At 37.5% G+C, this 27,953-nt stretch overlaps 1 protein-coding gene across 6 annotated transcripts in view; it reads right to left on the bottom strand.

The window, feature by feature from the left end:
* The window catches only part of LOC148107847 (uncharacterized), a 638,616-nt gene that overhangs the window by 569,948 nt on the left and 40,715 nt on the right, over positions 1–27,953 (bottom strand). For 5 of the 6 annotated variants that reach the window (XM_087855366.1, XM_087855368.1, XM_087855367.1 and 2 more), the window contains one exon: positions 22,149–22,271. The exons of the other annotated variant lie outside the window; for it this stretch is intronic. The gene's annotated coding sequence lies outside the window, so the exon portion shown is untranslated. The remainder of the gene's footprint in view (positions 1–22,148; positions 22,272–27,953) is intronic. 6 annotated transcript variants of the gene reach the window in all.

Genomic DNA, 27,953 nt, shown 5'->3' with positions numbered 1-27,953 from the left:
GGAGTCTGAAATAACACTACCCATTCCTGGAATGCTCTTTGACCTCGCATCCCCCTTACCCACTTCCCCATACCACAAGAAACTAACTCATACTCTTCCTTCTGGTTTTAATTTGAATGTCAGCTCTTCAGAGTAAACAACTAATTTTCAGTTTAGGCTAAAACCTCTGTTAGACACACACCCACCTCACTTAAACTCCATGAAGCCCTGGACTGCTCTATCATTGTGCCAATATTCAGTGCACAACATAGTGTCCTACAAACAGCAGAAACTCAACAAATAGTTATTAAATTAATAAACAAATTACTTGGAATTTTTTTTGGAGGGGCGCAAAATGGTGGTTTATTAAAGCACCGGGACAGTACCCGTGGGCAGAAAGAGCTGCTGCACTGGGGTTGTGAGGGGTGGCTGATTATACACTATGGGGTTGGGGGAGGTAAGGAACAAGGAAGGTTTCAAAATTTCTTGGAATATTAATAGGTGTTAAATGAAAAAGGGCTTTAGTGGTAAAATTCATTTGAGAAACACTGAACTAAATACTCTTACCAGATTTCTTTATTATCATTTTCAAAGTCTTTAATATATAAACAACTATGGAAAGTAAATACAGTACATTTGCTCAATTCTAATATTTACTTTTAAAAACCATTTTACATTTCTCAAATTCTATGTTTCTTATAATACAGTTTTTAATATGCTTCTTTCCCACGCTTCCTTACAGCTCCACCAAAATCTATTATTAAATCTTAATAACTATTTCCTACAATTAATGGTGTCATAGAATTAAGAGAATCCATTAGTATAGAGTGTTTCTCAAATGTGGTTGATTATGGAATCTCTTTTTTGCAAAGATTTTCCTTGGACTAGTGTGTTATGGTGTACATTTTAGGAAATACTGGAATAGAAGGCCACCTCCAGATTGACTAAACTTTGAGACTACTGGCCAGAATTAGGAAGCAATATGTTACAGGTAAAATAAATAAATAAATAAATAAACAAATAAATAAATAAATAAATTTAATAAATTTAATTTAATTAGTTAAATTAAATAAATATATATTTTGAAAATATGACCCCTGAGGCTTGAGCATTCCAGGACCTATTTAGTAATCTCAAGTCACGTAAGCAAGCTGACTCTCAAGTATTTTATCAGTAAAAGAGGGACAATGGCATCTTTACTGCTTACCTTATAGGACTATTATTAGAAAACAATAGGAAAGGTAAATGTAGAGAGGTCAGATCCTGATTAAAGAAATTAGAATGAACAGTTTATGTTCTGCTCTTCCCCAGAATACACTGAAATGACAGTAAAGTGGTCTTTTAAAAAGGGCTAACCACGTACACACACACACACACACACACACACACACACACACACACACAAGCAACATTTTTGAAGCTGGAAGGCAGATGGACGAGTGATAATTGATTTAGCAAATCGTAAAATGTTGAAATCTTAAAAGGAAAGCAGATAAACAATTTGCACCACTTAACCTCTGGATGTATTTGTAGAAATGAAGTCCTTGAGAAGACAAGAAAGATGGGTTCTAGAGCAAAAACAGGACTTGAAGTTCTTCCCACTTAAGGAGAAAATGGAGACAAGGAATTACCCCCTTCCAAAAAAAAAAAAAAAAAAAAGGAGTAAATAAAAAACTGACGTATGTCCTTTTTATTGAAAGTATCTGCTGGATGGCCAACACACTGAATAAAGCAGAAATACTACCACTACACATCATCATAAAATTTTAGGATTTGGAATATAATGATAACCCAAAAGTTCTCCAGGGTGGGGGCAAGGAGAGAGGATCAGAATGGAATCAAACTTCTCAATAACAATAATTAAGTTGACAGTTTTCCCATTGTGTTTGATCATTTAATAATAGAGTTTCTCTTATACAGAGGGTTTAGAGATGAGTTAGTGACAGGTACATAGAAAACAAATCAAAGAAAACCAAGACAATTATTTATCATGGAAAATAAAAAATTTAGACAGAAGAGACTCAACTGTAAAATGTGTTCATAAAATTATAATGGTATAAAGATGGAACATAAATTTAACCATAAATTTTGGTGTAACTATATTTAAAGAAGGATTTATTTTTTTCTATTGTGTTGTATCACAAATTATCACATTAGCAGCTCAAAACAAAACACATTTATTCTTTCATATTTCTGTGGGTCAGGAGTTGAAGCACAATTTAGCTGGGTCCTCTGCTTAGGGAAAGCTATAATCAAAGTGTCAGCTGGGCTGCATTCTCATCTGGAGAATAATCCACTTCCAAGCTTATTCAGGTTATTGACAGAATTCATTTCCTTGTGACTGTGGGATTCATAGCAGCTTTCTTCTTCAAAGCCAGCAAGGAGGGAGAGAGTGGGTCTGCTGGTAAGAGGAAGTCTTATAATATAACCATGGGAGTGATAGCCTATCACCTTTGTCATATTGTATTGGTTAGAAATAAAACAAAGGTCCTGCCCACACCTAAGGGGAGATTATACAAGGATGTAAACATCAGGAGGTGGGGATCATTTGGGCCACCTTCATGTTTAAAATATCAAACAGCATAGAGGCAGCTTCTTTTTTCCCAATAACCCATAGTAGCATAGTATATTAGAGTTAGATCTGGATGGTAGCCTAGCTCCTCCATTTAAAAAAATAACATTTTTTGGGGGGTGAATTTACAAAGTTGTGTAACCATCATCAAAATCCCATTTTATGGGGTACTTGGGTGGCTCAGTCTGTTAAGCGGCTACCTTCAACTCAGGTCATGATCCCAGGGTCCTGGGATTGAGCCCCGCATTGGGCTCCCTGCTCAGCAGGAAGCCTGCTTCTCCCTCTCCCTGAGTGCTTGTGCTCTCTCTCTCTCTTGCTATCTTTCTCTCTCAAATAAATAAAAGTAAAATAAAATCTTTTAAAAAAATCCCATTTTATATCATTTCCATTACACCAAGAAATTTCTCATGCCCAATTTGCAGTCCTGTTCTTACCCCCATTCTCAGACAATCACTAATATGCTTTCTGTCCCTATAGATTTGTCCCAGATCCTTCATTTTTGTCTGCCTAAATGAGGCAGTATTATGCCTACTTGCTTTCAGAACGATCCTATTTCCTGTATCCTCTCCAATGGTATCCTGGAGTTGTCTCTTACCAACTCATGAGAGTCAATTGTTAAGTATTCAAGACTTTTTCAGTTCTGTTGTTAAGCCACTGGTAGCTTAAAGATGGAATTTTTACACCATGGCAAACAACACAAATCATGGTATTTTTGTTTTGGTTAATTTTTTAAAGAGCTGGTTTATAAGAACACCACTGTTTGGCTACCTATTATTACTAATCTCTAGGTTACCACCTGTTAAGTAAGGTGTCTGGCAAAGATGTTTGCCTCCTGGTATTCACATCCTTATCTAGTTCCCTCCCACAATTAACAGGGTGATTTGTATTACCATTAAATTATTGCAGAAATAATGTTTTCCTACCAGTGCTAGATCATAAAAGGTATCGAGGTTTCTGTCTTACTCTCACATGTAAGGGGCTCAGTCAGCTGCTATGTCATGAGTAGACTCAAGTAGCCCCCTATGAAGAGCCCTAAGGAACTGTGGCCTCCTTCTAAAAATCACATGATTGAGCCATTCTGGAAGCAGATCCTTCAGGCATGTCCAGCTTTCAGATTACTGTAGCCCAGGCTGGCATCCTGACTGCAACCTAATGAGAGATTCTGAGCCAAAATCAAACAGCTAACCTGTTCCTGAATGCCTGACCCACAGAAACTCGATGAGATAATAAATGATTATTGTCTGAATCATGAAGTTTTAAGGTAATTTGTTATTCTGCAACAGGTAACTAAGATTTTGGCACCAAGAATGGGGTGCCACCATTACAAAACTTACAAGATGAGAGTGGCTTTGAAAATGAGCAGTGGGCAGAAGCTGGAAGGACTTTGAGGAAAGCATCAGTGAAAGTCTGAAGAATCTGTTAAGTGGAAGCCTTGTCCAGGCTGCAGACAAGGTCTTATAGGAAATTAAAGATAATATTGTCCACACCTGGAGGAAAGAGGATCCTTGGTATGGAATCGCAGAAAGTTCAGTAGTACTGTCTTCTTTGATAACATGAGAAGTAGGAAATGAACCTAATGAACTGGGTGATTTAGCTAAGGAGATTTCCAGGTGAAGTGTTGAAGGTGCTACCTCCCTTCTTCTGCTGTTCGTAGAGAAATTCAAGCAGAGAAAAAAAGCTAAAGAAAGTACTGATAAAACAGAGCAAGAATTGTTGAGTTTAAAATTCCTCAGACTTTCCAGACAGCCTATGGTGCTAAAATTAAGAAATGACTTCTAGGCAAAGATCAAATCTAGGACACATTCAGGAAAACATAGTCTAAATATGAAGCCAAAGGTGTAGCCTCGGGAAGATTCAAGCCAGTATGTTATAGAATGACTCAGTGAAATAATAGAGCTTCTAAGCAGCTTGAGAATATTGACCCTCAGCAATCTCAACAGAAACCCAAGGAAGAGAAATCCTTATCTTAGAGAAATTTGAAGATGTGGCTTTTATCTATCTATTACCTCAGAAGGAATAAATACAAAGTGATCTTCATTACTTGGTCCTATAACAGTGCTTATATCCACTCTGATTCAAGATGTTGACCTGAGGACTTTGTAATCCATCAAGAGACTTCCATCTCAAAGGCAGCTGAACATTGTATGCCCTGAGTAACTCCAGTGGGCCTGGGACAGGGGCTCTACCATAAGTGTATATTTGCTTCTCTCCTATGCTTCAGGAATGAATTTTTAGTTTGTTACGATAACATAAATTCACTGGCAAAGGGGCTCATTCCAACCACTGGCCTTTCCCTCAATGGCCCCATTTCTACATTAAAGGGAAGGCACCCAGCTAATAGAAGGAAAGGGTCATTTCCTTACAGCCACAATATTTTACTTATACACAAAAGTGAAACAAAAACTACATTGTTCCCAGAAATTATAGAGATAATTGGATAAAAGGAGGGGAGAAAACAGAATGGGAGTTCTTAAAAATTTAAAAATAAGTTATCACCACCCTTACCCTGTGTAATTCCCATATATGCTAGGAATCTCTGAAAGAATCAATTGGATTTAACTCAAGAGTAATGAGATATCCAAGGCAGTTTGAAATTCAATGGATGAAAGGAAAGTTCTTAGAGAATGTAGAGTGAGAATATATAGGCACCGTGTTATCCTAGCAAATTACTGCATAAAATAGAAAGTCTGCCTCAAAAGCCAAAATAGAAGGTTACTGCATGCAGGATCAGTAAATTATCTCAACTGAGTATGTGCAATAGAACAGGTGTCAAGACCTATTACTTGAATAAAACAGTAACTTAAAGGCCTAGCTGCATATGGAGGGCTCTCTTCTGGATATAGAGTTGAATGATAATTTCCTAAAATGGCTAACATATTTCTCAAAGTCTTGCTTCTCTAAGGAAAGACTATCTTGTCCATAAGAACATAGAACTTCACAGAACTGCATGGTTTTATAAATAATTTATACAGAGGTTTAAATTGCCCCAAGGTGACCTTAAATAAGAATGGAGGTCCATAGAATAGCCAAGTAGCAATGGCCACTGTATGAAACCATGAAAGAGGAAACCCTTGGGCTGCTCAGATCATTTTCACTGTCATATGTAGCAAATGGTAAGCATTTGGGAAAGCATTTCCATGGCTTAAACTCATTATTTTTTTACAGATTAATAATAATAATAATTAATAATAAACAGAAACAATTTATGTAATACTGAATATGTGCTAAGCCCCCATCAATCCTCACAACCACACAATGAGCAAAGTGCTATAAGGATTCCCAGTTTTCATATAGGAAGATGCTTGGAAGTTCAATAACTACCCCAACATCACATGGGCAGTAAATGGTCAAGCCAGGCAATGAACCTAAATCCATGCTCTTAACCATACCAGATGGAGATGTGTAAATAAAACTAAACTTTGAACAGTTATACACAGAAATATCAAACTATTCTATAAATAAAAATTAGGGCTCTGGTATGGGAAGGAACAGGTAAGTATGGAACACAGAGAGGAAGATAAACACTTTATGGTTTTCATAACTATTAGATGTAAATTTTAGTTCACTGTATAATTACAGAAAGGTATGGATTGCATCCCAACATACAGATCCATTCACTTATACAGTCTATCTTATTGTCCTCATAAATTCTGAATTCAAAACTGCTCAAGGTATTATTGTTGCCTTTATATCTGAAATGGATAAAATAACTAGGATGACTACTAACTACAATAGTTAAGATTATGGTGCCCAGATAGGGCAAAACCAAGAAATCAGCTACACCTTATAGGATGCTATTTCAATGAACTTCAGTTTTGTCTGAGAATATAAAACAACGCAGTCTAATCTGATGTAACCAAAATAAAGTACTTGTTTTTCTAAATTCATTTAATTGAATGAGCTTATACCATTTACAGAAAATACCCTATTTTTACTGATTATTTCTACTGGTGACATTTACTAAAATTTAGCATGAAATCTAAAAAGGTCTATACAAATTCTAAAACTATGTAGTATTTGAGCTACCTTCCGAATTCATGACTATATGAATCTAACTTATTATTTCCTTAACGAGGGCTTCCACACAAGTAAGACTGGTCTCCTAAATGTACCTTGCACATTCTTAACAATGTTTCTTTGTGCATAACCTCTCTGACCCTGAAGGTCATACCATCTCCCCTTTTGATTGGATAAATGAGGAAGTAATACAGATTCTCAATGAATCACTGTCAAGAGTTGTCTTCAACTTCCCAATCCTCACCGATAGAGACAGGACCACTCAGAAAGTATGTGTGGTAACAACTGAGCATTTTGGAAGAAATTCTGCCATGTTGTAAAAGCGGCTGTCAGAATGATTTCTATCCCATCCACTCTGTACTGGAAAAAAACCAAAAAGTGTACTTGACTTTGTACTAATGGGATGGTGTAAATATTTTTTTTTTTTTTGGTGTGGGGGGGATTAATCCAAAATTGAATGCAGGGGCACATGAATGGCTCAGTCGCTTACTCTAGATTTTGGCTCAAGTCATGATCTCAGGGTTGCCCCACACAGGGCTCCGTGCTGGGCATGGAGCCTGCTTGGGATTTTGTCTTTCCTTCTCCCTTTGCCCCTCCTCCTGCTCTCACTCTCTCACTCTCTTAAATAAATAAATAAATAAATAAATAAATAAATAAATAAATAAATAAATAAAATTTAAAAATAAAATTATAAAGATAAAGTCAAATGCAGATTCTAGTGAACTATTAAACTCCTCTAATAAGATATTTTGAGACAATAGATACAGGGATGTAGATTTCAATTCCTTTTCTGTAAAATACTATAGCTATGTTAATACAAAATTTGTACAAACTAAAACATCTAATTCTTTTATGAAAAGGAAATAGTGTTGTTTAGGTACTTATTATGTGGCAGGTATAGAAGTGGGTACTGAGGGCTATGGCAGTCATTAGATAGTGAGCTCTTTAGGGGAGGGGACAATGTCTGATATAGTTTTGTATCCTAAGTGTCTAGTACCTTGCTCTGGAATGTTTAGTCAAGAATATAAAATAGAGGGGTTCTTGGGTGGCTCAGTTGTAAGCGTCTGCCTTTGGCTCAGGGCATGATCCCAGAGTCCTGGGATCGAGCCCCACATCAGGCTCCTCCACTGGGAGCCTGCTTCTTCCTCTCCCACTCCCCCTGCCTGTGTTTCTTCTCTTGCTGGCTCTCTCTCTCTGTCAAATAAATAAATAAAATCTTAAAAAAAAAAAAAGAATATTAAATAGATAAAAATTCTCCCTAGGTTTAAAACACCTGGTTATAATTTTTTATTATAATTTTTAAGTGTCAGGTGAGATGCAGCTTATTTTTCAGAAGGGTTTTAATTGGTCCTTGAATCCTTTGACACAAGAAAGGAGAATCTAAAAAGTTGACAAGATTGGCCTTGGTAAGATACAGCCTCAAGGCATATTTGATGGATCAAATTCTTTCCTATCTTACTTAAAACAGGAGTGCTCAAAAGAATTTGCCCTTGGGAGATTATTATTGAGACACAGAAGTGCAGCTCAAGAGGTTGACTCTTGAGAGGACAAGTAGGACAAGCATGGTCCTGCTTTGCTTCCCACTAGCAGATTTCCTAGAGTGCCCAGATTTCAGAAAAATCACTAGAGGTGCCAAGGTGTAGCCCAGAGACCCTGTCTGGAACTTCCCATATCTATTGGATTCATGCCTGCAAATTTCTGTGGAAGTAAAGAGTAAAAAACAAAATACTTGTGATTTTTTAAAGTGGTGGCAGGAGGGGAACAATTAAAATATATGAAAAAGCTTAAACATGACATTCTTCTGAAATATAGGATTTTTTTTTAGGTAGTAAAACTTCATTATTGTAAAGAAACTTACTACACAATGGTTCAATTGTCCGTACGTCAGGTTGTCCTGAGGGATATAGAATTGAATACCCACCAGCGATCACTCACTAAGACTTAGGAAACCTGAATCACATAACATCCTTGCCCTGAGTACAGTTATTTATATATTTAAGATTTATACCCCATCAATTCCAAAAAGACTTAAAGCAACTTACTGGCTAATACACAATATAACTTAACTTAAGAGATTCCCCTTAATTAAGTATAATTTCAAGACAAAGATGTTCCTGTTCGTTTTTTAATAGGTTGGGCAAACATTCCGATAAATTTGACAAAATTTGGCTCTAAACATTCTGGTAAATCTGACAAAAATGCAAAAACATTGAGCTATAAGCAGTCCCATATCCTGTCATAGGCAAGAATTAAATCTAGGTGGAGTCAAAACTTCTCCTGAAGTTAGAATCAAGGAGGATTTTTTCATATAAATCTAGCAAGAGAAATGTTGCATAATAACAGCATGGGTGCTATCTTTCACCACTGTTCTAAGAAGTCAGAGAAAGGCTATGCAAATGGATAATTTTTATATCAAACCTCTATAAAAACAGAGAGTGTCATAAACTTAAAGTCTCTAAGGTATTTTTGCAGAAGAATAGAAATAATCTAGTCCAAATATTTTGCTTGACTAAATAGATAGCATATAAAGTCTCTAGTTCCATAGGTACTTGACAAGTTTATTTAAATGTCAGCTGCCTTAGGAGAGCATTTGACTAATGCTAAATTCATAATCAAATATCCTAGTAATTGTCAGTGGTATGAAAAGTCATATTACTAATTAATGACAATGGTAACTAACAAGTATAGAGCTTTGGGGTTTTTTTTGTTTGTTTGTTTATCAAGCACTTTTTACATCCATTATCACATTATTTTTTATTATAACCCTAAATCAGTAATCAGGAAAGTATCAGTATCATCCTTCCTTTAGGGATAAAGAAGGCAGGCTCAGAATTGTTAGGTAATAGGTCAAGATAGGAATAGTCAGAACTCGAACCCAGGTTTTGAGTTCTATTTTATGTCCCTAAAATTATTCGTCCCTTTCACAATGTATTTTCTTGTCATCCCTAGTTAAGTATCAACCCAAGTACAATTGAAACAAGCAGATTTGCTTTGGGACAAGATAAAAGCCTTACTTCAGCAAGCGTTAGTCAACAAGTTGAAAGAAGATGGGAAGAGGAAGGAAGAAGGACCTGAAAATATAATTTGCTGGGATATGAACCAGACCCTGACAGATCCCAGATCCTTATAGACTACTATAAGAAAGAAAATTTTCCTCTTCCCATTGAGAAGGCAGAGTTTTATATCATATAATACAGATCAAAATATTTTCTTAAAATTGCTTAAGGATATTAAAACTATCCATTTTTCCTTTATGAACTTCATCATCACTTTTTTAATTCTGTAATATATTTTTATTGCAGTCAGAACCTCCCCTCTTAGCACAATTGGTGGTAAACCCTCTTGGGGTAGACATAATTTTCTAATTCCATTGGTTAGGAGCAAAGGGAGGCTCTGCCATGTGATGAACTCTCCCTTCAGTGGTCCTGATGTAATTCTGGCCAGGACACTGGTGATATTTATTCCACCAGTAGACTTTCAGAGGTGAAGACACAGTTGGGAAATTTTTGCCCTAAATTTAGATTCCTCTTTTTATACATTCACTCATTTATGCTGCTAGGTCTACCAGGATGGGTTAACTCCAAAAGACAAACTAAATATGTGATGCTTGAAGGGACAAGAGCTGCTGATAAACTGCTCTTTAAGGCCTATCCTTGCTATAAATAATAAAACAGCTTTACCAGTGTCCAAGGATCTAGTCTTCTTAGGAGGGAGTGTGGAAGTCAGGTACTTGGAGCCTATATACTCCAATGCTATAAGTGCCAGAGGATTGATCAAGGCACTTGATGATTTGAGACCATTCTATAGACAAACCAGCGGATTTTTTTTTCTCTTTTGACAAGGCAAATAGTAGGAATGACAAGGTCAAATGGCCTTAGAATATTCATGAAAATTCTCCCTGGTAATATGAAAGTCCTTGTGAATTTCTGAGAAATATTTAAACAAAGCCATTTTGGATGGTGGAGATTTTCAAGGTATAATCCTGGAATATTATAACCATTTTCCCACAGTTTTTCTGGTGATGTCATCTAAGGCATATGACCTCAGTATTACTTGTAAGAGAAATGACTTGATTAACTTGATACTGCTGAGTGACCTGATAATAAGGTTAAAAGTAGATTGCACTAGAAGAAGTCGCTGTAAGATTTACAGCACAATCATTTAATAATGCAATCAACATTTATTACATGGGTGATTATAATGTATGAGCACCAACCCTAAGTGTTAAGAATACAGAAGTGAGCCAGACAGATGAGCTCTTTGCCCTCACTGAGCCTATAGTCTAGTAGGAAAGACATAAAAAAACAACACAGAGAAGCTATACATTTAGAATTGTACTGAGTGTTTTCATAGAAAATTAGAAAGGGGCTATTAGCAGATGAAATCTGCAAGACATAACTTAGACTGGGTGTCTAGAAAACTGAGTGACAAGACAGGTCTTCTTGAGAAGTTCCTTTTGCAGGAAAGTCTAAAACAGTGAGTAGGAGTTAGCTAGGTGAGGAAGGCAGGGATGTGCGTGTGCCCATATGTGCTGGGGCATGCATGGAGGAGGTGAGAAGATGCACCTTCCAGGAAGAGGGGACAGAGATGTTTGATGACACAGTGGGAAAAGAGAGAAGCTTAGAGTGAATATAAAGAAACCAGTTGGAACTATTGCTAGAGCTCATGCAAGAGATTGTTATAGTTTCAACTGAAGTTGTGGGACTGCAGGTGGAGAAAAGTGGATGGACTATAAAGGACCTGGGAAGTGATAGTATGTGAAGTGATAAGATTCTTAGGTTTTGTATATGAGTAAATCTTTGGAGGGAGGTGCCATTTAAACAGTAAAAGACACACAGGACCCAAAAAAGTCCTAAAAGAAAAGTATAAGTATATATACGTATATATACATACTCATACATGTGCACATACAAACTATAATTTTGCTTAGATAACAAAGTTATAAAAATATTGTATCCAAAAAGAAGCAATACTAGAATGGTAAAATAAAATTGGTTAGTGTATCAACACATAACCAATCAATTTAAGGGTCCTTTTTTTTTTTTTAAGATTTTATTTATTTAGTTGACAGAGAGAGAGACAGCCAGCGAGAGAGGGAACACAAGCAGGGGGAGTGGGAGAGGAAGAAGCAGGCTCATAGCGGAGGAGCCCGATGTGGGGCTCGATCCCATAACGCCGGTATCATGCCCTGAGCTGAAGGCAGACGCTTAACCGCTGTGCCACCCAGGCGCCCCCAATTTAAGGGTCCTTTAACAAATATTTATGAGTAACTTGCTTTTTAAAGTGCTATTCTAATATGGATATTTGTTTAAAATTTCTCTAGAACACTTTGAAGTATTCCCCAATGAAAAGAAAATATGAAAGGGCTTTAGAACTCTGTGTCAGGTACCAGCTTTCCAGATGAAAGAGACTTGGTCTTTCCCATTTCTGAGAGGAATGGCAGATCTGGTCTGAGAAAGTTAAGATTGGTTTGACCAATTAATATATTTAATTATCTTGGGGATGTAGCCTCCAAAGAATGTCTTCTGTTGAAAGTAGCGTTTAGACTTCAAAAGGTTGTCACATGACCAGGTAGCTATTTGACAAAATGACCAGGACCTGGAAAGTCTTTGAATATTAGGTGGACTAGGTTCCTAGAATTTGGGCATGAGTTAGAAACAACAGTAAAAGTTGTAAAAACTTTACAATTTATAGGAACTTCATAGTTTCTAGAATATTTTCATCTTCATAATCTTATCTGATTATAGTTGTTTTATTTCTCATGGGGAAAACATAATGATAAGCTAAAAATTCTATAAAATGTACTGAATTCTGGAACATTGTAACTAATTTGCCCCCTTAAAACTTGGAAAAAACAAGTAAGTTGAGGATAAAGACATTTTACTCCACACAGTGGATAGCAAACTTGTCAAACCAAGAAACATTTTCTCCCAAGAAATAGCCTAGGCCAAAATTTATTTAAAAGACTGAAATAGATTAAAAGATGACACATCTACAGTGACTTATTAAGGGAAACCCAGGATTTCAAGAGCAAGGTCCCTAACATTAATGGTGGATGCCAAGAAAGATTTAAAACCTACTCTCCCACAACACAGCTGTTGGTGCCTCCATCGTCAATAGTTCTAGGCTAGATGGACAAAAGGTCTGCTCCAAATTGGCAATCCTTATGTTCTTATTATGCATGTTTCATCACTGCTCTAGAAGAAGAAAGACCATCACCACCAACCAACATCTTCCCATTCTGGTGTCATCTAAAAATACCTGCAGACAGTATTACCCTGCAATTACCTCACACTCCTGCCCATCAGCCATAGCCACCTCCTACCTCCCGCTCACTAATAGCACAGTCCTGTATCACCTCCCACTCAGCCAAGCAACACTACTGTAGCTGCTTTAGATACACTCATATCTATATATATAGTCTCATATATAAATATATATTCAGACATATACTCATGTGCACACAAAAATGCTTTTACAAAAGAAAAAGGGAAAGCTAGTTATGTGAAAGTAACTGCACTTTGAAAAGTTAGTATGATATGCCATTTGGGAAATAGTTCCTGTTCTGTCTCCGTGTCAAACTAAATGCCTGTAGATGGGCATTCACTAATCCCAGACAGGAGAAGTATTTGGTTTTATTAACCCTTGATCCTTGAGCAGTTTGAGCCTCCATTTCCTGTATCTATTTCATTACACTTTATACTTCCCTTTGTAAATATTATAGTATAATACCATAAACTTAACATTTAAAGTATAATATAATTTTTAGATCAGTCTGGTACATTATCTATTTTAAGTGTATTTTTATGGATATTGTACTCATCATTCAACAAATACCTATTCTACTACTCTGTTTACTTTGTTTTCCTTTTTTATTTTTATTACTTAGCAAACCCATGAGGTACTGGTATGTCATTTGGAGACAGAAATGAGTGGGATAGAGAGGACTCGGGAACAGAAGCAAAACAAGAATGAAGAGCTGCTTCTTCTCTGATAACAGCAGAGGTAAAACCACTATTAGCATGATCAGAGCAACCAGGGATTGCCGCTGGGAGCAGGGATCCCGTGACTCTTCAACTAATCTGCACCTAGCAACAAGCCCAAATGAACACCATGGAGTAGCACCTAGGGCTGTGAGGAGTAACTGAGATCACAGTTGGGGAAGCACTTTAAGGGTGAAAATGACATGGAATGCAAGGGAAGGTTTTTATTACTGCTTCATCATGTCATCTGCACTGATCATCCAGCAGACTGTAGAGTGGACTGAGGAGAGAGGAGTAGGCTCCTTGTCAGAAGCCCAGGACTCAAATCCTGACTGACACCAACTTGCTCAGTGACTTTGAGCAAATCTCTTTGAATATCTGAGCCTCAGATTTTCCCATCTGGCAATAAATACCTCTTCCATCTGCACTACAAAGTTACTATAAACATTTAATTAGAATTGTAGGTGAAATGCTTTAGAAAGTATAGCACAGGATAAGGCTGTGTGATTATGACTGAAAAACTCCACCTGGATACCATCCATATCCTCAAACTAAAAGTATTTGCCAGTCTCCCTGCCCTGACCTTGTCTTTCCTGTCTCAGCTAATGACACCATTTCAGTAGAATGTAAGCTCCATGCGGACAGGTATTTGGAACAGTGCTACGCACATAGTGGGCCTTCAATAAATATTCACTGCATTAAAAAACAACCCAAATCTATTCAATTACCCAAACGAGGATATGTCATCTGTGATGCATCCTTGTCCTCCATGTTAACACATCTAATAAATCACTTCCAAGTGGCTCGACACCTATCTACCTCAGTCTCTTCCACTCAGAGATGTGCTGGCAAATGTTTAACAACCACCTCTCAGGGAAACATTTCTGGCATTTGGCAGTTCTAGTAGTTTAAAAGTTCCCACTGTAGCCAATGTCAAGCCACCAGCATGATAACATGTTGAGTTGGAGAGAGATGCCTACAATCAACTCTCAGGGCTGGTATGAGACAGCTCCAGCTCACCATGGCTTCCACCGGTCTCATCCTAGTCAAGATCCTCAACCCTACAAGTATGGTTTGATTCCTGGATGGCCCTCATTGTAACCTCCCATCCACATTCCCTATAGCATGATCTTTTAAACACATACATCTGATCATGTTGTTATCCTACTTAAAAACCCTCAATACATCCATCCCTCTTGCTTACATAATAAATGCCAAATCCATAGTATGTGAGACAACACACTTCCTAAAGCTGAAGGCAGCATACTAAGACCCTCTTCAATGCCAGCCTGAATTCTAGCCACACTGACCACAGTTTCTTCAACACCCTAAGCATTTGTATTCCTCTCTGTTTCTGCTCATGCTATTCCCACTTCCTGGATAGGTACTTCTCTTTCCTCTCCACCAGGAAGACCACCTACATATTCTCTAGGCCCAAATAAAGGTCATTTCCTCATCAAAGCTTTCTCTGATTACTACTTATTTCTTCTTTATCCATCACTTACCTATCCTCCTAGGCAGAACATTTCTCACTCATACATCATTATATCATTATATCCATAGTCTTATGATAACAAATATCAACTTTTCCTAGAGTTCTTTGCTTATTTCTCTCTTTTCTGCTGGTCTGTGAGCTCCTCTAAAGCAGGAACTGTCTTTAATGAACTTCAACAGATGTTGAATCACTTAACTGATGTCTTTCAAAGCATTGCTACTAAAGTGCTTTGTGCTTTTAGTAAGCACACTGAAGTTTAAAAAGCCATACTAAAGTTGGATAGGCCCAAAGAAAGACAACTTGAACTGAGGAAATACAGCAAAAATACTATTCATAGGTAATTAATTATATATATATTGTATATTCATAGGTAATTAATAATTCTCTTAGCTTGGATGAAAGAGTTTAAAAGGATGGGTTAGAGCAGTGGTTCTCAATTGGGGACAGTTTGTCTCCCCACTCCCCATCAGGGAGTATTTGGCAATGTCTGGACACATTTTTGGTTGTCACAGCTGGAGAAGTACTACTGGCATCTAGTAGGTAGAGGTCAGAGAATTTATTAAACATCCTTCAATGCCCCTGACAATGAAGAGCCCTCTAGTCCAAAATGTTAATAGTGCAAAGTTTGAAAACCCTGGAATAGGTAAAGGAAAGACAGGAAACTAATGAAATTATACAGGCATGCAGTTGTGAACCATCACTGGTGTTGAGGTGGTGCTAGGTTAGCTCAGAGGAAGGTGAAAAATAGAGTTGCTCCTCAATAAATTAACTGAATTTAGTGATGAAGGCCAAAAGAGAGGGAGGTAGAAGACAGGTCTCAGTTTTCTCTTTTGAGTAAATGGAAAAATGGCAGCAACACTGCCAATGCTAGAAGCAGCCGTCACTTCTCTTTTCAACAGAATAGATGCATGGAAGCTAGACTCAGAAGGATTTAGGCAAGTCACAGGGATGCTGATTTCACGAAACTTATTTATTGAGCACCGAAGTTCCTAGAGCTGTGCCCTCTCACACATCTGACCTTATGTAATCCTCCAATAACAACCCTTAAAATAGCTATTGGTAGATTTTCCGGCTGAAGAAACTGAGGTTCAGAGAAGTTGCCTAACTTGGTAAAGAAATAATTAGGTCCCAAACCCACAACTTCTGATCCCCAAATTCAATAATCTCCTTTCTAACAGACATAACGAAGGGAATTTTATCAGTTGCCTCTGATTCATCATGACGTGGCTGACTATGTGAAAAGGCATCCAGAGGCATGTCCAGGTTCATCATCAAAGAATGTCATTATCAGTTAGAGATGCCTGTCATGGAATGGGAGGGAGGCATAGGGATACGTATGCTGCATATTTGTGCTGTTCATTCCATACTATGTGAACTCAGAATCACAGACTGTAGACTCAGTCTTTCCTTCATTATAAGGCCCAGACATACACACGTGAAATTAAAATGATTACAGTTTAACAATTAATGAAGATTGTTCCTATAAGATCACAAAATTCATACCTTATTTCTTCTTACAACCAATGAAAATGAGCAGAAAAAAAGGTTGCATTCAACACACATATAATTAATGTCATTTAATATTGACATCATTCATATTGAAAAATTATTAATGTCATTGAATAAGCTCAAAGTTCCAATATTGCCTGATTTTATAATACCTTATTCTTTAGATCTTTTCTATTAAAGTAAAACCAAAATTATTTTCAGTATATGTCAACACTGATGATTAGAAGATGAACCACCAATTGTGGGGTTAGGGAAGAGATCTGTGTCAACATAAAGGAAAGGGGAAAGTTGAAGATATTTTCCCTTTCTATGCTTCCTTCTCCCCATAAACTTGCACCCCAATTTCCTGCCTGAAAACCCTTATTCATAGGTCAGGGCTAGACAAAAATATATTTCCTTTTTGTCTCTTTCCTTGACCCTTCTGGATAGAATTAGTTTTTCTCATCTGGGTTCTCATAGCACAGAATACAGACTTCTGCATAATACACTATATTAATGATTCATTTACATGTTTATATCTCTACTAAGGTATAACCTGAGGTAAGTCAGGGGCTGTTTTGATTCATTTTGTAGCCTTAGCACATAGAGCAACACCTGATTCTCAGTTGGTACTCAATTAATGCTTGTTGAAATCACTTGGTATAAAGTCAGTCCCAGCAAATGAGTGTTTTAGACCTTTTGCTGCATCTTTTGCTCCTTTCAAACGTACTTCATCCTCCTAAGCTGTTTGCACTGATCTACGCAGTTTAAATTGTTTAGTGAAGAGCAAAGACAGATGGATGTCTGTTCTCTTTCACTTAGCATGATGATTTCAAGGTTCATTCACATTGTGGCATATATGAATACTTCATTTCTTTTTTTGCTGAATAATAATCCACTGTATAGGTAAATCACATTTTTTTAAATCCACCTGTCTGTTGATGGACATTAATTTGGGTTGTTTCCATCTTTTGGCTGTTACAAATATGGCTGTTATGAATATTCAAGTACAAATTTTTTTTTTTCTTAAAGATTCCATTTATCTACCTGACAGAGACAGAGACAGCCAGCGAGAGAGGGAACACAAGCAGGGGGAGTGGGAGAGGAAGAAGCAGGCTCACAGCGGAGGAGCCTGATGCGGGGCTTGGTCCCAGAACGCCGGGACCACGCCCCGAGCCGAAGGCAGACGCCCAACTGCTGTGCCACCCAGGCGCCCCTCAAGTATAAATTTTGTTTAAACACCTGATTCCACTTATATGAAATATCCAGGACAGACAAATCTATAGAGACATAAAGTGGATTAGTGATTGCCAAGACCCAGAAGAAAGGAGGAATGAGGACTGTTTAATGGGTATAAGATTTCTTTTTTTTATATTTTTTTATTATTATTTATTTATTTGACAGAGAGAGAGACAGCCAGAGAGACAGGGAACACAAACAGGGGGAGTGGGAGAGGGAGAAGCAGGCTCCCAGCAGAGGAGCCCGATGTGGGGCTGGATCCCAGAACTCCGGGATCATGCCCTGAGCTGAAGGCAGATGCTTAACGACTGAGCCACCCAGGCGCCCCTGGGTATAAGATTTCTATTTGGGATGATGAGAAAGTTCTGGAACTAAATAGTAATGTTGGTTGCACAACATTGTAAATTACTTAATACCAATGTTTACATATTTGAATTTTTTAATGGTAAATTTTATGTTTTGCTTTTTACCACAATAAAATACATATAATATATATGTGTGTGTATGTGTGTATATATATTATATACATATGTATATATATTATGTATATATAATATATATATTATATTTTAAGAAATGGACGGAAAGACAACATAATTTGACCAGGATTAGCTATGAGGAGCAAGATCCTTTCATTCATGAAAAACATTTTTTCTTCACATCTGCAGTTCCCCTAAGTTTGCATGCATAATCTGAGATATTATTTCCAATGCTGATGAAACCCTTTTCTATCGCTTCTGGTGATGCCAGTGCAATAATTTTGTATAGTAATTTTATAATACATGGCAGGAACCATAACAGTGTTCATGTCATTTAAACTTGGAACACTTCTAAGAATTTACCTTAAGGAAATATTTCACAAGAATAATATATCTATGTGCATAAGAATGTTTATTACAAATATGCCTATAATAACCAAATGCTGAGAGGAAATCTTTGTCCAATTGTTATTTAACACATGCAACATTAACATGATAAAACATCTATGGGAACTATTTAAACATGTCATGTTAGGGGAAAAGAACAGAATACTAAGTTTTTAACTTCCTAGGAATATAATTTATTTAAAATGTATTGCAGTGATTGACATCAGAGAGTTGCACATTGAAATGGAAAGTGAAATCGGACTTAAAATGACTTCTTTTTTTTTCCCCTTTAAAAATCCCTTTACTATTCCTTCTATTATTCATTCATTCAGAAAGTATTTTTGAGTATCTACAATGTGCCAGGTATTGTGTGAAGAGTTGTGGTCACCATGATGAAGACAGCTTCCCTGCCTTCAGCGAGCTTTCACTCTAACAGAAAAGATAGAGCAAATAATTACAAAGTTAATTATTTAATTGCAATTGTGACAAGTGGTATGAAGGAGATGTACAAGGAGTCTAAGAACATGTACATGTTTCATTTGAGGTCCCTTGGACATTCAGTGTTAATATCTAGTAAACTATTAAAAATAAGTGTCTGGAGGTAAGAAGGGACAGAGGAACTATCAATACAATGTGGGGGATTATTAGTCTTTTGATGGTAATTTAAGCAATGGAAATTGCTGTAACTGCCTAGAAAAGGAGCACAGACAAGCTAAGAAGTTTTAAGAATAAGATCCTGAGGAATTCCAATAAACAGAAGCAGTCTAGAGTAGATGTCAAGAATAAAGATTCTGGAATTGCATTTCCTAGGTTAAGTCATCAGCTCTGAGAGTTACTTAACTTCTCTCTGTGTTAATTTTCTTGTTTGTAAAGCAAGGATAACTTCTCATCAAGTGTTAAAAGGATTTATTGAGATAATATGCACAAGGTGCTTAGAAGAATGCCTGGCACATATTAAAAGCCATGTAAGTGTTGGGTATGTGCAGGTAAGATATAAGATGAGAATCTCCCAAAGGATCCTAAAAAAGAATAGCCAAAGAAGTAGAAGAAAAAAGTAAGAAGAGTAAGATAAAAAGGCAATGAAAAAAAAAAAAGGCAGTGGATAAGTGTGTTAAATATTGCTGCAAATTTATATATAATGAGGAATGGAACAATTTATAGTTCATTTATGTTACAGAAATGTTAGTGGAACAGAGGACAGGGGTGCAAGATTGATGTTGGATAAGGAGGGAATTCTGATTTGTTGTCTCCTTTTCCTAACAAAAGATATAATATTGTAATTATTTTTAAAGGAGATAAAGGGCGTGAGGGATGGGTAAAATGGGTGAAGGGGAGTGGGAGATACAGGCTTCCAGTGATGGAATGAATAAATCACAGGAATAAAAGGCACAGCATAGGGGATACAGTCAATGCTATTGTAATAGCATCGTGTGGTGACAGATGGTAGCTACACTTGTGGTGAGCATAGCATAACATACAGGGAAGTTGAATCACTACCTGAAACTAATGTAATATTGTGTGTCAAGTATACTTCAGTTTTTAAAAAAGAGAGATAAAAAGGGAAGCAAAGAAAAACTCACGGAGTTAAAAGTGACTTATATACTATCATTCTAGAATGATGTGAATCTATTTACTTTTAAAGTGAGTTTTATACTTTCATATATTTTCATGTTGCTAATTAGGGTCCTTTCATTTCAGCTTTTTAAAGAACTCCTTTCAGCATTTCTTATAAGGCAGTTCTAGTGATGATGAACTCCCTCAGCTTTTGTTTGTCTGGGGAACTCTCTCTCTCTCCATTTCTCAAGGACAGCTTTGCCAAGTTTAACATTCTTGGTTGGCAGTTTTTCACTTTCGGCACTTTGAATATATCGTTCCATTCTCTCCTGGCCTATAAGGTTTCTACTGAGAACTTCACTAAAAGTCTTATGGCAGTTCCTTTCTATGTAGCTAGTTACTTTTCCCTTCCCAGTTTCAAAATCCTCTCTTTGTCTTTGATTTTCAACATTTTGATTTATAATTTATTTGATTTATAATTTTGACTATACTGTGTTCTGGTGACGACCTCTTTATGCTCCGTCTATCTGGAGTTCTTTGGGCATCATAGATCCACATGTTCATTTCCCTCCCAAACTTTGAGGAGTTTTCCGTCGTTATTTCTTTAACTAAGCTTTCTCTCTCTTCTTCTCTGCTCCTTTCGGAAAAAAACTTTCAGTTTTGAAGGTAAATAAGTTCTGGAGATCTACTATACACACGGTGCCTATAGCTAACAATACAGAATGTATACTTAAAATTTTCCAGGAGGGTAGATTTATGTTAAGTATACTTATCACACACACACACACACACAAATCATGATAATAATAATGAGATAGGGAGAAACTTTGAGAGGTGATGGATATGTTTATGTCCTTGATGGTGGTGATGGTTTTGTAGGTGTACATATTTTCCAAACTCATTGAGTTGTATACATTAGATATGTACCTATTTAGCACGTCAATCATACCTCAATAAAGTGGTTTAAAATGAAAAAAAATTCACCGAGAGCACCTGACACAAAGTACCAATATGGCCTCCAATCCCAATGTCACATAAACGACAATAGCATATAAGAAACTACTCTTCAGGATAGTAATTGTGTAGACAACCTTTTTGCTCTGCCACCAGGCCTAAATGCAAAGGCTTAAATATTTCTAATACCCCCTTTAAAGGCCAGACCCTTAATTTCTGTCCTGGCTCTTCCCTAAAGCCCCTACAATTCTCTTTGTTAGTGTCCAGCTGATTGAGTTACAGAAGAGCTGGCCAGATTTATCATCACAATTGCTCTCCCTATAATCACATTTGGACCAAAATCTGACTAGAGTGAAAGTGTGAGAATTGAGACCCTTTTGTTAATAATGAGGAATGCTTTGGGCATTTCTAGTTTGAAAAAGAAATGCTAGCCATTGATTGCCAAGAAATAAACAGGGTTGCATAATATAAGAGTGGTAAATAATGGCTGTGATGGTGTTAGCAATGGACAACACTCAAAATAATGGTGCTTGAACCTAAAAGGGCTCTCAAATACCCTAGGATGAGCAGCCATGTAGGGACAGGTAGGAACTAGAAACATGTGGTCCTGGGTGTCTGGCTGGGGCCTAAGGGTCCGGCATCAGCAACATCAATAGGGCAGGTCAAGGCAGGGAATCAAACACTCACGGATCGGACTAACCATATCCACTGTGGAAATGGAGTCCAAACAGGCACTGAGGCACAAGACCTGACCCAAAATTTTCAAAAGGAAAGGAAGGGAAGAGAAAAGAAGATGGAAAGAGGACGGAAGAAAGAAGAGAGGGAAAGAAAAGAGAAGAAAAGAATTGAAACTACAAAGAGCTTAGACTGACTGGTAGCTTGAGCAGTAGAGAGCTGCTTGTTTATTATTTAACCTGTTTTCTCCTTTGTAAAATGGGAGTGATGTTGATGACTACTTCAGAGGATTGCTGTGGGAGAATTAAATAACATAGGGAAAGTACCTGGCAGATAGGCACATCAGATGCTGGTTTTCTGCCTTCCTCAATGACAAGTATTGCTCCAGCAGCTGCCTGGAGATTTTACACTGTTATTTTTGTTGAGGCATCCAGGCCAACCTGTTGGTCCTACCAGAGAGAATAAATTTTAATTTTAGAGAAGACTTAACCCAGATAAGGAATTTCCTGCACTGGCTTCAAAAAACCTAACAATCTGCCCCTGTGGCACTTGGCTCTTCTCAGCTAACACCACGTACCCCTCCCCTGGCACTTCTTATGTACGATAGACTAGCGGAGGGAATGCTATCTTTACTTACAGCCATCTTAAGAATCTCTGGATGAATAGCTTAGAGGTTCAACTTTAAGTTTTCCTGCTAATGGGGGCACCTGGGTGGCACAGCGGTTAAGCGTCTGCCTTCGGCTCAGGGCGTGATCCCGGCGTTATGGGATCGAGCCCCACATCAGGCTCCTCTGCTATGAGCCTTCTTCTTCCTCTCCCACTCCCCCTGCTTGTGTTCCCTCTCTCGCTGGGTGTCTCTATCTCTGTCGAATGAATAAATAAAATCTTTGAAAAAAAATAAGTTTTCCTGCTAATGATCATGCTTGAATCTTATATACAGTGCCCTTTGAATGTGTCCTACTTTTACTCTTCTAGCCTTGGCTTCATAGGGTCTTAGATGAACCAGTAATTTTATTAATTTTCTTGATACTCATACTTCTTTCTTAGAGTTCTATCCAGGCTACAATGTTGATCTATTGATATTCATACCATGTTGTTATCTTACTCCTTCATCATGGCTGATTGGACCAGTGGCAAACACTTGCCCAAGACGGGTCAATTATATTTCCTCTTCTATGCATTTGGAATCAAGATCCTAAAAGGTTACTACACTTTGTAGCAAGCCAGGCAGAGAGGTCACACAGAGCAAAAACTGCCGATTAGGGGAAGCACGAACCAATTGCAATAAGTGAGTGGAAAGGATCAATCTGCTGGGAGAGAGGATGAAAAATCTGCCTAGAGAAAGAGATGAGAGCCGGTGTTCAGAAACAAAGCAAGGACAGAGAGAGTGGATGGCTGATGATTTTCCAGATCTCTTGAGGCTTGAGTGTAATTCCAGCATTTTATTTATGGGTAATTTTCCTATGACCACACAATATGTTCCCTTGTTCTTAAGTTATATGAATGTATCTCTTTTGTTGTTATTGTTTTGCAAGACACCAGGCCCAGGATCCTATCTTTTAATCAGTCTTGAGGTACTGTCTCCTAGCTTAACTCCACCTCCCACCGGCCTATAATAGTTTCTTTCCAAAGGCAGCCACTGCCCTCCAGGAGAGGTTTACATCTGTCTCCAGACCCTTTATAACAGAAACTGCCCACCTCCTAGATTTATTACTGTTGTCTGCTATATCGGTCATTCTCTTAATAAGGCTATGGATGATGGAAGGTGGGATCGCATTTTCAAAATGGAACCTTCTGAGAGTTTTCAGGATATAGAAAGAAAGGGTATATAAACACACACATACACATGCACTGTAATTTCCCTGTTTAGGAGGGAAGTGTTGAGAATTCCAAGACAGTGGCTTTAGTTCTAATTCTAGGCTGCTGCATCCAAAATAATGTGACTTCGGGCAATCATGGCCTAGCAAAAATTCAGCTTCTTAATCTTAAAAACAGGGATATTACCCATCCCATGATTTTACTGTAAGGATAAATGAGAAAATGAATATAAAACTATTATGTGAACCATTCTGTGCTACGCAAAAATAAGGCACCATCATTTTCTCAATAAGAAATATACTTAAAAACCCAAGATACTATTTAAGTATCTCAAATAGTAATACCAGTAAGCTCAGAGGCTACATTTTTTACTGAGATATAACTGACATATAACTAAACATATAAGTTTAAGATATACAACTTGTTAATTTGATATATTTATATATTGCAATGTGATCATCACCGTAGTGTTAGATAACACATACCTCATCACATAACACACATAACTACCATTTCCTTTTTGTAGTAAGCCAATTAAGATCTAGTCTCCTAGCAACTTTGAAGTGTATAATACATTATTGTTGACTATAATCACCATGCTGAGCCTTAGGTCTCCAGAACTGATTGATCTTCTAGTTACAAGTTTGTACTCTTAAACAACATTTCTCTATCCCCTTACCTCCTAGCCCCCAGTAACCACCATTCCAGCCTGAGTATGGCTTCCTAAAATTCTACATAAAAGTGAGACCATACAGTATTTGTCTTTCTGTCTGGCTTCTCTCACTTAGCATAATACTCTCAAGTTCCATCCATGTTGTCACAAATGGCAAGATTTCCTCCTTTCCTGTGGTTAAATAATATTCCATTGTATATATTGGAGAATCAATTTGTAGATTCCTTAAGGGCACCACATTTACTTTGCAAACAGCAGAGACTCCCTCTCCTTTCACCTTCACAAAACAGCATCTTCAATGACGTACCAGCTGCTGCTCTTTTGCAGTTGACACTGACATGAAAAGTAGGGAGAGAAACTGAGCTTCTAGTACTGATACATAATAGTCCTGAACCAACCAAACTACGTAAAAAAAAATATTTATGAAGTTTCATTAGGCAGTGATCTCTATGACCTGTTCAGTTATTCATGCATTAATTCAAAAAGAATTTTTTAGCAGCTTAAAGTGATCTCAACTCCATAATAGGCATAATAAGGAAAAGAAGGAAATGATCCAGTTCTTTTCCTTAGAGAGCTTTTGCTCAGAGTGAGAAAACAAGATGAATTCACTTTAATTCAGCATTCATTCAAACATTCATCACTCATATATTCAATCTTTCAATCAACTAACATTAATTAAGATTCTACTCTGTGGTAAGAGTAAACTGCTTCAGCTAAAGTGATTTTTTAAAAACATCCCAGTTCCTATTCTCAAGCAGCTAATAGTCTAGTCAGAGATAGAGGTAAAGAAATAATTACAATTTCTTCTTTTCTTCCTTGTTCCTTTCTTTCTCTCTCCTTCCTTTCCTCTTCCTTCTTTTTTCCCCTTTCTTCTTCATCTTCCTTCCTTCCTTTTTTCAATCCAACCACTATTTATAACATCTCTACTATTGGACAAGCACTGGGCTCTGTGTTTGTGGTCAACAGGACAGACAAATGCAAGTATAGGCTGTGATAGTTAGCCTCCAAGATGGCCCTAAGGATCCTTACCTCCTGGCATTCACACCCTTCCACACTTGTCTGTGAAACCAATAAGATATCATGGAAATGATGGTTTGTGCCTGTCAAAGATGGATCTTAAAGGACATTTTCATTTTTATCTTGCTTTCTGGGATCACTTGCTTGAAGCCAGCTGCTGTTTGGTAAAGATACTCAAGCAGCCCTATGGATCGGGCCACACAGCAAGATACTCCGGCTTCTTGCCAACAACCAGCAGTAATTGGCTAGGTATGTGAGTGAGCTACCATGGAAGCAGATCTTTCAGACCCACTGAAATCTTTAGATGACTGCAGCCCCACCTGACTTCTTGACGGCAACCTCATGAAAGACTCTAAACCAGATATGCAGGGAAAATGCAGACATTAGATATATAATTACAAGTGTGAGTAGTATACACACTATGAGATATATCATTGTGGAAATAGGAACAGAGTGCACACACGAAAGCATGTTACCCAACCCAGCTCAGCAAAATTGAAGAATGCATCATCGAAGGAGGCAGAGTGAGGTCTTGATAACTGACTTAGTGTCCATCACATAGTGGGACCCATGTATGTAAAGGTATACAGTCGTGAGTAAACTTGGCAGAATGCAATTTATAAGAGTGCCCACTGTTTTTGAAAGGAGAGAAAATAAATTGCTCTCTAGGCATTAAGCAATGAAATCCACATATTATGAAATGGGGTTGAGATATTCAAAATGAACTTTTAAAGAAAGAATGACTCCCATATCTATAGCAAGATTAGGAATATTAGCACATGTAAAGAAATAACCATAGGATGTTCCCATATGATGAGTAAGGCAGTAAGAGGTCAGTGCCTATCCAAGTCTTTTCTACAAGGGTGGGGAGGGGAGGATGTTATTGGGCTACCACAAGTACCCTGTCCACCTCAACGCTATATCCCAATAGTGGAGACAGTGGAGACAATGGTGGATACAGCAGACTATCCAAACTTGAAGTTACAAAGCCCATGAGAGTTAGAGATCTCATTGTAATTTAGTAAACTGGCGTTCTGACTTTATACATCAGGTCATTGCGACTGTGGGTAGGAACAGCACTGAGAACAGATTTCTGGACCTACAAGGATGTAAACCAGATTATGGCCTCCTTAGCCACCTGATTGGGTAGTGAGCTGGTCTAAACACATTCTCACTTTTCCAAGCCTGGTAGCAAAAACCATGAAGTCTGGAACCAGCATTACTTGGATTTAAATTTAAACTGTATGAAATTGGGCAAGTTCCTTAATCACTCCATGCCTCAGTTCGTAAACCAATCTGTGCCTTGTGTGCAAAACGGTGCTTATAGTCAGTGGTACAGACCGCATAGGGTTATTACGAGGACTGGATGAGTTAATAACATACATAAAAGGCTGAATACATTATCTGATTCCACATTTTTCTATCCCAACTTTCTCTAATGGAAATTTCAGAAACTGCAAATAGCTCAATTCACTTCTAAGGTACAAATGGGAAAAATAGAAGACAAATGATGAGAGGCCACATATGGAGGGCCTTGGAACTTAGACGTAATTCTATAGGCAATTAAGGCCATCGGAAGATTAAAAACTGAGGATTGATGATTAGTGTGTACCATAGAAAGCACATCGTTAGAGCAGGTAGAGGATGATTTACAAGGAGTAAAAAACTAAGGCAGGGAAAGTAATTAGGCAATCGTGGCCGTAGTTACATGAGATGGCAGTGGGGATTGAAAAAGGGTACAGATCTGAAAGCCGTTTAGAAAACAGACACGGTGGTCAATTAGATATGGGGTTGAGGACAGCCCTGTGTCCATGCTGAGTTTAAATACAAGCTGCTCTTCATAGGGCCATATGCCAGCATTTAGTCACTCTGTGCCTCAGTTTACTCATCTTTAAATAAGGACAGTAACAGTACTTATCTCACAAGATTATACAACTATTAAGGTTTCATTAAAATGTAAAGTGTGAATTATAAGGGTATAGGCCTCATAGAGTTGGTATGATAAAGTGCTTAGAACAGTATATGGCACAAAGTAGGTGCTTATGGGAACAAGATGAGCCTAGGATGTATCTTTTGTCATTGGCCTGTGGTAATATAAATAGATAAGGAAGGGAAAAAATAGGAACAAATACTTCAAGATGATGACTTTGAGGTGCCTTAGGCTGTCCAAGTATATATAGGTTTAGCATATATATGTATGTGTGTGTGTATGACACTCACTAGTGTCACACTGTGAAAAATCTTTTGCGTGTACTATCTTATTTCAGAAGAGGTAGCTATTACGGAAATAGTAATTACTATAAATAATACAGTTTCCAGATGAAGTGAAGACGTTAATCGAGCAATATAGTATCAACCTTGTAAGATTGTTATATTGCTTGAATAAGAGAGTATATATAAAATATTTGCACAGTGGCCTCGCATACAGTAAGAACTCAGAAAATGTTCGTCATTAACACTCTTATCATGGTTGTGTTGTTACTAATGTGCTTTGCCTAAGGTTAGAGAGCTATTGAATAGCAAGAGTGGTATTCTAGTCCAGGACCCTTCAAATGCAAAGCAAGGGCTTATAATCACTGTCAGTGTATAGGTCTGTGGTCCCTACAATGTAGATAGCTAGGAA

Source organism: Ursus americanus, chromosome 24 (assembly GCF_024610735.1).
Source record: "Ursus americanus isolate L20-20 chromosome 24, mUrsAme1.1.p, whole genome shotgun sequence".
Taxonomy (NCBI): domain Eukaryota; kingdom Metazoa; phylum Chordata; class Mammalia; order Carnivora; family Ursidae; genus Ursus; species Ursus americanus.
The sequence above is the reverse complement of the archived record's forward strand: the minus strand, read 5'-3'. Positions and strand labels throughout refer to the sequence as shown.